A 12308-nucleotide genomic window follows, 5' to 3' on the forward strand; every position below is an offset into this window, starting at 1 on the left:
ATTTTTTATTATAGTATCTATTTTCTCTCTGTGAATGTATTAGAAGTGAGCAAATTGCTCCAGGGCTGAAATGTTCCAGTCCCAAACATTTGTTTTGATCTTGGACACCTGTTCTAAGGTAAAATTCCTAGAGAACTTCTGGAAGACTACCAGATGCTCCTTCAACTTTGAAATGAAGCATTCCTTATGAGAGTTTTGCAAGTCTAGTATAATTCCAACAAAATCCTATGCTATTGGATAGGCTATTTCTGCTTATCTGCTTTTCTCATATAACATCACTGTAACCGTTGCAGGACAAATTAGCCAGCTGAAAACTGGCTATATATTTTACAAACTAAACACAGACTTACAGTGAAATGTCAATAGAAGAGCACAGTTTACAGGCATACTGCAACAGGCTTGTCGGTTTAAACTGCAGACAGTGGCATAAATATTTCACTTTTTTTTCCAAATGCATTTTCAACCCGAGTACACGTAAAAGAAAGGTTGTTTTTTAATATATAAAATGCACACACGACATTCTAACATGCATATTTTTAAAATGAAACGTGATACTAGCCTCTTTTTAATAATACACCATTCAGTGCTAGCCACCCAAGGGGCCTTCCAGGAATGAAATGCAGAAACTTGGGCTTGTAGATAGCTCCTTTGTGTGACAATACCGAACAGGAAAAGTTTGGTTGCATGTGGATGAGCAGCCAAACTTTACATATTTAGGATTCATATGTTTCAGCTTTCCAATAAAAGCATGGAGCTTTCAAATTATTTTCTTTTTTTCAAGTTCATCATCTGAGTTGTCCTTGGACTATCTGTATGCAAGCTGTTTCTTGTATTCTATTTGGACTGCACTAACACTGTATTTTAGCTTTCCTGATCTAATAAATTATAACTCTCCCCACTTGAATTAAGGTGAACAATTAAAATAAAATGAAAACTTTAAAATACTTTTCAAGTACATATTTATTGCTTTCAGTAATATTTTTTAAATTTCTCACTGTGGAATGAGGATGCATTCAGTTTTTTGTTTTGCTTAATTTTTTTCTTTAGCATAACCTACATTTATTTTTCTAGAAGAGATATTTTTAAATATGTGCAATTTTATATATTCATTAATTATCTGAATTCATTTGTAAAACTATTGCAATTTCTTAAGAGAAAAATACAGATTATATAAGATTAAATATGTATCAATAAAGGAGAATTAAATATGCATTTGTGTTTAGAGAGCATATAGAGACAAATCCCTAACCTTTATTCTCTCCATAGGTGAATATTCCATTTCATGTTGATAGATACAATACATAATTATAGAATAGCAATTTCAACTGATAATATATATTGAATCTTTGGTAAAACAGTGAGGTTTCTACTTAAATGTATGCATTTTAAAATATAGAATAACATTTTGCTGTGTTAGTTTCCAGAAGCAGAAAAGAAATGCTTAAAGAAAAAGTGATAATCCCTTTAGGAATTATTTATATCTACAACGTTTGTTACAAAACACTTGATTTAATCCAATTAATTCTTAGCACGTTATTTAAATTCAAAGATGATTTAAATTTTAAGAAATATTTGATATTGTCTTACTGTTAACAATTCAAAACTGGGATGATAGTTAACTGCACATGAAAAAAAATCCTTCTTATATTCCAAACGTAGTATAAATTTATCGTTAACGGTGAGCTTATTTTTAAAAGAACGCAATGGGGGAATAAGAAAGGAAAAAGAAAAACATCTGTGCTTATACAGCTAGTACTGAATTACAAAGTACCCTTCCAGGACTAAGGATTCCCTTTTTATTAACATGTGGTGAAAAGTAAAATCCTACACTAAAATGTGTTTCCTACTACGGATTCAGACAAACCAAATAGGGTATCAGGAATACTGTAAATACAAAATAATTTCTGAAATACACTGGGCTTGATACATTTAATCCCACAATCAAATATGCTGGAAATACCCCTTTTAGGGCTTAAAAACATGTCAACCTCCAGCTCAAATTGTAGCAGATAATACAAAAATATATGTTCTTAATCAATTTCATGAAGACAAAATATCGGATTGTTGCAGATATTTTAGAAGCTAAGTTAGTGGCAGTTGGCACTGGATAAGAACAAATTAGGTACAAAAATAGCACATGGTTTGTTCAGCTAGCAATGATTAATAATACTGGTTGTTCTATTTGCATCTATAGCAAATCATCAAACACTGTTCTAGATGGTTTAGATTATGGTAATCCGTGAAACAGCCCTGATATTAATGCAATGATCTTCAAAAGGATCTATAAATTCTAAAGCCTTACCTTACTGTTAATTAAAGGCCTGGGACATTACACATACTAAAAGTATAAAATAAAGGAGAAAAAACACTGAACATTTTCTTTAGAACATATTGAAGTATTAGCCTCCATATGAATTTAAACCATATTTATTTAGACTTAATTTCTATTGTCATTAATTAGTTTTCTCCACTTAGTTGCTTCTCCACTTCACTTCTTTGATATTACTATAATATACAGCAACCAGTAATATCAGTAAGCTACATTGGCAAAAATGATCTTTAATAAGAAAACTTACCCTTTTCAAATGCACTTTCTTAAAATGTATACAACTGATCAATTTTAAGAACTTGATTTCAAACTGTTTACAAATGCCAATTATGAAAAACATTTGAAAATTGTAAGTACAAATTTGAACCAATATGAAAAAAGCTTGTTATTTACCATAAAACTAATGCAAGCATACAGCATAGCCAAGGGCAATTTAAGATGATTTAATATTAACTAAACAGAAACTCATAACAAAGGAAAAATCTAGACTGTATTTAAAAATGTGTTTAAACAATACAACTTATTTTATTGCAAAAGCAAACTTAATAGCTAATAATATCAAAGTCAAAATGTACACTCTCTTGAACTAAAATGAATCTTTAAGTGTTGAATTTAAATTATCTGGCAAAGCCATTAATTTTGAACTGTGTGTGTGTGTGTGTGTGTGTGTGTGTGTGTGTGTGTAATTTTTAGAGCCTGGCTTAATAAAAATGTTTTGCACATATGTTCTAATGCATCACATAAACTACTATGTTGGTGGAGAAGGATTTCATTTCTGAAAAGTTTCTACAAAGTTCTCTGTGACAAAGGTAGAATTTTGTATCTATTTGTTTGTTAGGTTGGGGCAATTTCAATACATTTAATATTCTTACTAAATCTGCAGCTAAGGTTTCTAAAAATGTATATAAATCAGAGAAATTATTAAACAAAGGTACTACTTCCATAAAAATAGATATGCATATTATTACCAGCACATTTGCTTTACTAAGCATTAAAGCTATTGATGCAAAATTGTTATATTTCTAGTAATATAGAACCTACACTAATAGCTTCAAATTACTCTTTCAGTTATTTGTAACACTGCAGGAAGTTAAATAATTCAGCAAGTTGGTGAAAATAAGATATAACACTTTAAACTTACAGATTTCCACAAAGTTTAGTATACTATTCTATAACAACTGAGCAGCTACATCAAAATACATGAGCTCCTATGGCGTATCATAATCATTCTCCTTTAGAAAAATGCAGTATTAATTTAGTTTTCAATAAGTACAAGTAAAATAAAATGTTAACTTTTAGATTTATTTTTGCTTAATTAATATAACTTACATTTTAATAAAGTTAAAAGAGCAGTTATCTTAAAACACAGCAGACCCAAAAATACAAAATAGTATATTTAATATACTAATATATTTAGTATATATCAGTTTTAAAAATCAAATCCAATAAAATACATATTTTCAAAAAAATAATCTTGGCAGCTGTTGCGATTTGTATCCTTACTTTGGGGAAGGTGCAATATCATTTTTAATAGGTGCTTCCTTACTTTGGAGAAAGTGCAATATCACTTTTGAATGAAAAATATTGATCATATGTTTTAATGCGTGAAATAATTCAATTCCCAGGATGTTCTTAAAATATTGTATGTTTCACAAATTATTTTCTGTCAACATCCTGATTATAGACTTACGCAGTTCAAGGATTGTTGGATTTTTGCAAATTTTATGCAAAACTTTTCTAGCTATGAACAGTTAATGTCAGCTTGCCAGGGATCACAGGTATATAGTATCAATTCAAAATAGAACAGAATAACAGAATTAGTAGAGGGTACAAGAAATGCCCAAAACATTGTTTAAATGTCTATAAAATTATTCAGAAAATTATGAAAGTGTACTAACTAAACGAACCTTGTTCTGTTTTTATATTTTACTTTCTAGGAAATGTTATGGTAAAACTTAATTCTTAATCAAATTAACATGTTGTTCACTAAATAAATAAGTATTCTTCAGACAAACACCCACCTGATGAAATGTAGAACATGGAAAACTTGCTATTTTTTCTAGATTGATGTATCTCAAAACTATTTTAACTATATATCTAAATATGAAATGAGTGACACAATGATTTCTAGTAATACAGAACTTTCACCAAGCTCCAAATTACTATTTCAGCTATTGGTTAACACTGCAGGAATTTAAATATTTCAGCAAGTTGGTGAAAATATGATATAACAATTTAAACTTACACATTTCCACAAAGTTTAGAATACTATTCTATAACAATTGAGCAGCTATATAAAATTACTTTCTAAAAAACAGTATAGACTAGTTCCTGTGAACATTTTAGAGTTAATAAAAGCTTCGCTAGAGTCCATATGATTTGGTTCTTCACACTACAAACCTATATATTTCGAACCACTTGAAGAACTTAAAATCAACTACATCTCTAAGAGATTAATTGATTACATCTCTAAGAGATTAATTGAAGTAAAAGATCATTATTCGTATTTTACTCATTCCTTTTCTTGGCCTAAAAACAATGTATCTTTTCCATGAACTAAACGTTACTGAACTTTTCCATACTCAGATATGCTTTTGAGTTCTTTGAAAGCTCTCTTTAAAGAAAAAAAAGTAATATTTTTTCTTTTAAAAATCAACTACTTTTATATAATGATTATGTACAGTATTTAAATATTTGTCATTTGTCAAATATTACCATTATTATGAATATTAACAATATTTCCAAGCTTTTATTCGGGCTAAAATAAATTTAGTAGTTTCCTTCCTTTACTCACCTCCTCCAACTCTAAGCAAAATATATATATTTGTATATATGTTTGTATATTTGTTCCCAACAGCAAACTTTTCCCAGGGATAAAACTGCCCTGAAATTCCCTACAAATAAAAGTTTTGTTACCAAACAGTACAGCTAGCTGTTTACATGTAATAAAATGATAGGGTAAACTTTCCAAACTGATAATAATGTTAAAATTAGAGGTAATGTGACGATGATAGAAAATAGTAAATAAGGTCACACCTACAACTAGTCTGAAATCAACAAAAATGACTTTAAAACAATTGAAATTCAAGCTGACACATCAGGACAGAGGTCACCTTGAAGTTAAATTATCAATGCGTTCATGCATTTATTCAAAGTGTAATTATTATTACACTGAATTGTATCTTTCAACAATTATCCTCCATTGGAGACAGTTAAGTTCTCTCCAATTCCCTTTTAGAATATTGCTATGAAAGAAATACTAAAAGATAATTAAAGAGATGGCTGGAGATATTAGAGAGAGTGGAAATTTCCTGCAAGTTTGAATACATTCATATATATCATTTTATTTGGGAGATTTGGGAATAAACACTTTATCTGAAATCAGTTGGCCTGCCCCCTCTGGCATGCAGTTACCTCTAAATGTTGAGGAGAAAATTGCTGAAAAATTGAAAGACTATACAAGTTTAAAAGATTGTAGATCAGTGGTCTGCATAAAATAAGGAAAATCCATAAGGAAAAAAATAGGTTAAAATTGTGCTCATTGTATGTTTGTTTTATTTAATTAGTTATCCCATTTCAAGACTGCCCAACTCCTTAGGTGGCTTACAAATAATGTTACTTTTCAAGCTAATTTAAACAAGTCTTGAAAGCAGTTTCTGTATTATCAAAACTTAAAACATATAAGCTAAGAAAAGTATAGCACAACACAAATACCATCAGCTAGCAAACCATGCTTTCACATTTTGATACATTAAGCATGTATACATTTTTCAACTGAATATTCCTAGTTTCCTTTTGCGAGAACCGAAAGCATGACTGAAAAATATGGTTGAACTAATCATGAGGGTTTTTACCTCAGGAACAAAAAATCTATAACTGAAAATTAGAAGAAATTGTGGTTTAAATCTATTCATTATTTCTAAAACATTACAGCACTGCATATGTTAGCCTTATATTTTGTACTAAATCAATTTCTTCTGCTAAAAATAGGTAATAAGTGTTTTCTTTGTAAAAGAATACATGATAATCTCTCAAATAAAATATCCCCATTCAATGCAGAAAATATAGCCATTTCAGTCATTTGATCACATAGTACTCTAATCTTCCTCGAACTTTTCCTATCAGACATATAGGACATATTAATTTCCTGTTTCCTTCCTAAATACTAAGTAAGTATTTAACCACATCCACCGACAGAATGAGTAGATGACTATGTCATCACATCAAGTATTCAGAAGGTAGTCCTCAATGGAACTATATCTACATGGAGTGAAGCATGCAGTGGGGTGCCTCTAGGTTTGATCTCTTCAACAAAAACGGCTAGGCCGTCTTTTCGGGGATGACTTAATTCCCCCCCTTGCATCCTCATCTAGAGCGCCACGCAGGCAGCCTCGCCACCAGCCGCTCCTAACGGGTGATCATGGCGAAGTGCAGAGAGCTCCCTACTCCCACCAAACACCTTTGCTGCAGACCCAAGACTTTGGCACCCGCCACTGTTGCTTTCCCTTCTGCCCATTCTGCTGCGTTTGGAGCTGCCGCTTCCATGTTTGGAGTGCCACTGCCATTTGGAGTGCCACCGCCATTTGGAGCACTGCTGCCACGTTTGGAGCTGCCGCTTCCGTGTTTGGAGTGCCACCACCATCTGGAGTGCCGCCGCCATTTGGAGCACCGCCGCCACGTTTGGAGCTGCCGCTTCCGTGTTTGGAGTGGCGCTGCCATTTGGAGTGCCGCCACCATTTGGAGCACCACCGTCATGTTTGGAGCTGCCACTTCCACGTTTGGAGCTGCCGTGTTTGGAGTGGCGGCGGCGCTCCAAATGGCGGTGGTGCTCCAAACAGCGGCAGTGCTCCAAATGCGGAAGCGGCAGCTCCAAACGCAGCGGCAGCTCCAAATGCAGAAGTGACAGCTCCAAACAGCAGCGGTGCTCCAAACAGCAGTGGTACTCCAAACGTGGAAGTGTCAGCTCCAAACGCGGTGGCGGCATGGGCAGAAGGGAAATCAACAGCGGTGGGCGCTGAAGGTCTTGGGTCTGCCGCAAAGGTGCTTGGCAGGAGTAGGGAGCTCTCTGCGCTTTGCCATGATCACCCATTATGAGCAGCTGGTGGCGAGGAATTGCTACCTGTGGGGCGCTCCTAACGGCAAGTCCCCCCGCCCTTCCCCCCATTTTGCATGTTTTAAAATAGGCATAAATTTGGGGGGAGGGGCTTAATTTCATTTTATGCCCAGAAAAAATGCTGGGTCTTCCTATTGGGGGAGGTCGTATTGTTGGAGAAACACGGTAGTGCATCTCAAATTTGATCCTTCAAACTCTGTGTCGTTCAAAGTGTATAATTAACAATCAATATGTCAGCCCTATTCAACTGCTTCAGGTTTTAATTTTCTCCACATAAAAGGGAGAACTCCTCATAAAAGGAAATCAAGAACTGTGGCTGACATCTAGCATCTGCATATAAATGCTGTGTGAATATTTCTTGCTCTAATGCACAAACATACAGGATGTATGCAAGTATGCATCATATCCAGACCCAAGAGTTCACTTTTTTATAGCATTGTAATTTCAGCCTTTGTTATAGCTTGCAGAAGCATAAGTATGAACCATCTCTAGTCAATATGGAAAGAACGGTGACAAGGCAAGAGAAAATGCCTCAGCCAATAAAAAAATGTTAAGTCACATGCAATTTCACAAATATGAGATCCCACTGCTTAAATTCATGCACACTGCACTCAAAACTAAAACATGACATCAAAGTATCAAATAAAATTGTTTCTCTTTTTCATATTACTTAAGAAGAAAAAACAATTGGAAGACACATAAAACATAATTCTCCTCCTGTTTCAAACAACTACAACCCTGAACAAAATCTTCTTTCATTAATTATATTGACAGAAAAGATAAAACAAAAAAGACTATAAGTTGACCTCAATGCTATATAATTTAACCTAAGAATAGTTAGTCATTTTGAAATTCTATCCCAGGCCAGTAGCTCTTGTGAATTCTCCTGTATAGTGCAGTGTGGGTGAGGTTTTGGGGGTTTCGGTTCAATGTGTGGAGTGTGAAGGATGTGTGTTTGTGTTTATTTTCATGGTCATGATGTGCACTGAAGATGCTGTTTGATTTCGTTGTAGGAGGTGCAATGACAATTAAGTAAACTAAACCAAACTAAATAAAGATAAAATGGACAGTCTCTGGTCAGACAAAATACACATTGATTATATGGTGATATTCAACACAAGCATGTATATAAAATATAAACCAATAATATTCATATGGTAAACTGTAAATTGTAATTTAGTTTCATCCTTCAAAATAAGGATGCCTTACTTCTTCCTCACAAACTGGATAACATAATGATACAAAAATGTATAATATACTTTAACTGGACTTGATATAAGTTTTATTAATTCCATATGCAAAAAAAGAAAAAGAAAAGAAAAAACAATTTCAATCGCGGAGGCTTTCTGGCTTTCTTACTATGCATTTCATCCAGAAAAATGGTTTTTATAACTGTTTTTCTTTTATATTCATGACACAACATGTCTAACACTGAAACCTTACTTTCACAGTCAACTAAATATATGTTAGAAATTAATAAGATCAGTTCTTCTGCATGCCTAAAGCAACATTCCTCTGTGGATACACTTCATAAATCACACATCAAACATATCTTACTTTTATATACTGTATGAAAAATGACAGATTTATCTATAGGAGGGGGAGAAACTATAAGATGAAATAAATAAAATTTGAAACAGGAAACACCATTTCCTAAACTCTTATGATTTAAGACTTTGTAAATCTTTAATTTTTTAAAAAAGATACTTCATAATACATAGGCATACATCTAAGGGACCTCTTTATCCAGACTTCCACAGAAAATTTAGGAACTGCTCTCAGCTATCTTTAGAGATTTGAACATGAATAGCCACTCCACTTTGCATTTTTCTCAGCAAAGCACTTATCTTTTCAGGATTATTATAGACACTCTTGTTCTGCTTTTTTTTTTTTTAATCGAAGCATCTTGTCTGAAGGATTTCCAAAACTCTATTCTGAACCTGACACTAAGCAAGAAACAAAATGAGTGGATATTTTTCATGGTATTCTACAGTGGTGGGTTTCAAAGGTTTACCACCGGTTCAGTGGGCGTGGCTTGGTGGGCACACTTTGTGAGCATGTGTGCACACTTTGTGCACATGCAGAGACTTTTCTACTCACCTCCTGCAATCCCTGTAGCTTCAACAGCTGATGCGCGGCAATCTGCTGTGCCGTGCACAGCAGCTGAGCTTCAAAAGCAGGAAAAAAGAGGTCAGTATGGGGGCCCAGGCAGGAGGGTGGGCCCAACAGCAGCTTGTCAGACAACCAGTTCTGTTTCAGCTGATCTTTGGTGCTACCGGTATGCCAGAACAGAGCTGAACCGGTAGAATACCACCACTGGTATTCTACCTCTTGACCATTTGACATAAGTGGGGAAAAAAAATCAATATTGCTAACTGCAGAGCTGGTATTGTTCCTGGCCCTTATTGGGCCAAGTCAGGGAGTAAGGAATCATATGATTCCCAGAAACTCCTGGACCACGTGATTCCTAACCTCACTGCGGCCTGGGTAAGGAAATCTGCAGGACTTCTGCCACTGCATTTGGTAGAGTCCCCCCAACCCACACACACACAGAAAGACATTTTTGACAAAACAGCATTTCTACCACTACCACAGAATGCTATAAAAAACAGATGTAGTAAATTTAGGATTGTAACCTAAAGCTTATAAACACTATGAAGCCAAATGCACAATAAATTCCCAAAGACATTTTTTTTCATAATTATCAGAGCAGAACAGTGGGGGTTTTTTCCCCTACAGGATGAGATGATCTTGAAAAACAATCATGACCGATATAATCAATCAGTAAAAAAAACCGTAGCAAAAATAACATTGAGAAAGTTTTTCTCCAACTTTTCTATTTGCCAACATTGTTGGATGAAGAATGACACTGAAAGATTATTCCCTATCTTCCAAATACTTGTTGTGTAGCAACCACTTACAAATATCTATTTGTTTATTTAGATAATTTATATGCATGTATATGCATTTCACAGTAGGTGGTATGCCAAGATATAAAAAAATTAAAAACAATAGCTCATGACACCCGAGGTAAATGATATTTTCTGGTCCTAAAATCCCAGGCAAGACAGAACTTGCCTAACTTCACCCAGGCCTTCAGAGTTTTATGAAAGGCTAATAGAGTCAGGGCCGGATTAACCATTGGTCTTCTCTATTTTTACTATTAAGGTCTATGATGTTTGAATGTAACTTTATATAAATAATATATAATTTATACTGTGATACAAGTTAGTTTACAATTAAATACAGACTCTCAGTGTATGCTACACTGAACAAAAGACAATGTATTCTTTGGCTTTCTCAATTATTCAGTATACAGCAGCACTGAAAAAAGTGACTTATGACCATTTTTCACACTTATGACCTTTGTAGCATCCCCATGTGATCAAAATTCAGATGCTTGGCAATGGGTTTGTATTTAAGACATTAGCTGCGTTCCAGGCTCATGTGATCACGTTTTTGGAGACCTTCTGACAATCAAAGTCAATGGGGAAGCCAGATTTACTTAACAATCAGACTGCTAAGTTATCAACTGCAGAGATTCACTTAGCAACTGTCGCATGAAAAGTCGTAAAATGGGGCAAAATTCACTTAACAAATGTCTGACTTAACAACAGACATTTGGGGCTCAATTGTGCTTCTAAGTCAAGGAGTACCACACTATAAAAAAGATGTTGAGACTCTAGAAACGTATAGAGAAGAGCAACCAGGATGATTAGGGAACTGGAAGCTAAAACACATGAAGAACGGTTACAGGAACTGGGCTTGGCTAGTCTAGTAAAAAGAAGGACCAAGGGAGACATGATAGCAGTCTTCCAATACTTGAGGGGCTGCCACAGAGAGGAAGGTCAAGCTATTTTCTAAAGCACTCGAAGGCCAGACAAGGAACAATGGATGGAAACTTAACACGAAGAGATTTAACCTGGAAATAAGGAGAAACTTTCTGACAGTGAGAACGATCAACCAATGGAACAGCTTGCCCTTGGAAGTTGTGAGAGCACCATCACCTTCAACAAGAGATTGGATTGATTAGAGATGTGTCAGAAATGGTGTAGGGTCTCCTGCTTGGGCAAGGGGTTGGACTAGATGACCTACAAGGTCCCTTCCAATTCTGATCATCTGTTATGTGTTATCTGAGTACCTGTATTTTGCTAGCATGTGAAATCAAAGTACTATGCACATCCTATTAAGCTTCCTTTCTTTGGCTTTAGTACATAAACTGATCATTTTCAAGCCACTGTTTGCAAGTTTTGCTGTTTAGAACTGTTTGGGTTTTTTTTTTTTTTTGGGGGGGTCAGCTGCTTCCCTTTACTCTACAGATATTCCATCAATTCCTGTAGCTTTCCAACTTGCCAATAACCGTTATGATCTACTTTTAAGTTCTAGTACTAAGGATGCTTGTAAGGAAATATTTTGGATAATAAGTATCTTGGATGCTGCCATTTCCACCATGCAGCATTTCACTTTACTCCTTCCATCTTTCATTTCTGAATCAGTTGCAATGTGTTCAATCAATAACCATATTAAAAGAGGGTCCTCAAAGTCTCTTTGATAATATTTGTTCATTGACTGCGTTAAACCCAATATTACTATTTTCCTCTTGACTATGGGAGAAACACTATCTATTGTTTATCTCCTAAACAATAAACAGCATGGAAGTATCTAATTCCAGTAAAGTTCAATGTGCTGAAACTGAAGATAGTAATATGTAGTTGATTTATTTCATCTTCAACTCTGCTGAGCTTTCCCATGCTCATGCTTCTTACACTCTATGTTCCCATGTGATTCTCTTTGCAGAATAGATTTTCTTTCCCAGAATGGCAGTATTGGCAGCTATATGCCAAAGATCTTTAATCTAGTCATGTC

At 34.6% G+C, this 12308-nt stretch overlaps 1 protein-coding gene across 3 annotated transcripts in view; it reads right to left on the minus strand.

Moving 5' to 3' along the window:
- BCKDHB (branched chain keto acid dehydrogenase E1 subunit beta) overlaps positions 1 to 12308 on the minus strand; it is a 70038-nt gene that overhangs the window by 29195 nt on the left and 28535 nt on the right. The window lies entirely within an intron of this gene.

Source organism: Pseudonaja textilis, chromosome 1 (assembly GCF_049901715.1).
Source record: "Pseudonaja textilis isolate UNSWEBS1 chromosome 1, rPseTex1.2, whole genome shotgun sequence".
Lineage (NCBI taxonomy): Eukaryota > Metazoa > Chordata > Lepidosauria > Squamata > Elapidae > Pseudonaja > Pseudonaja textilis.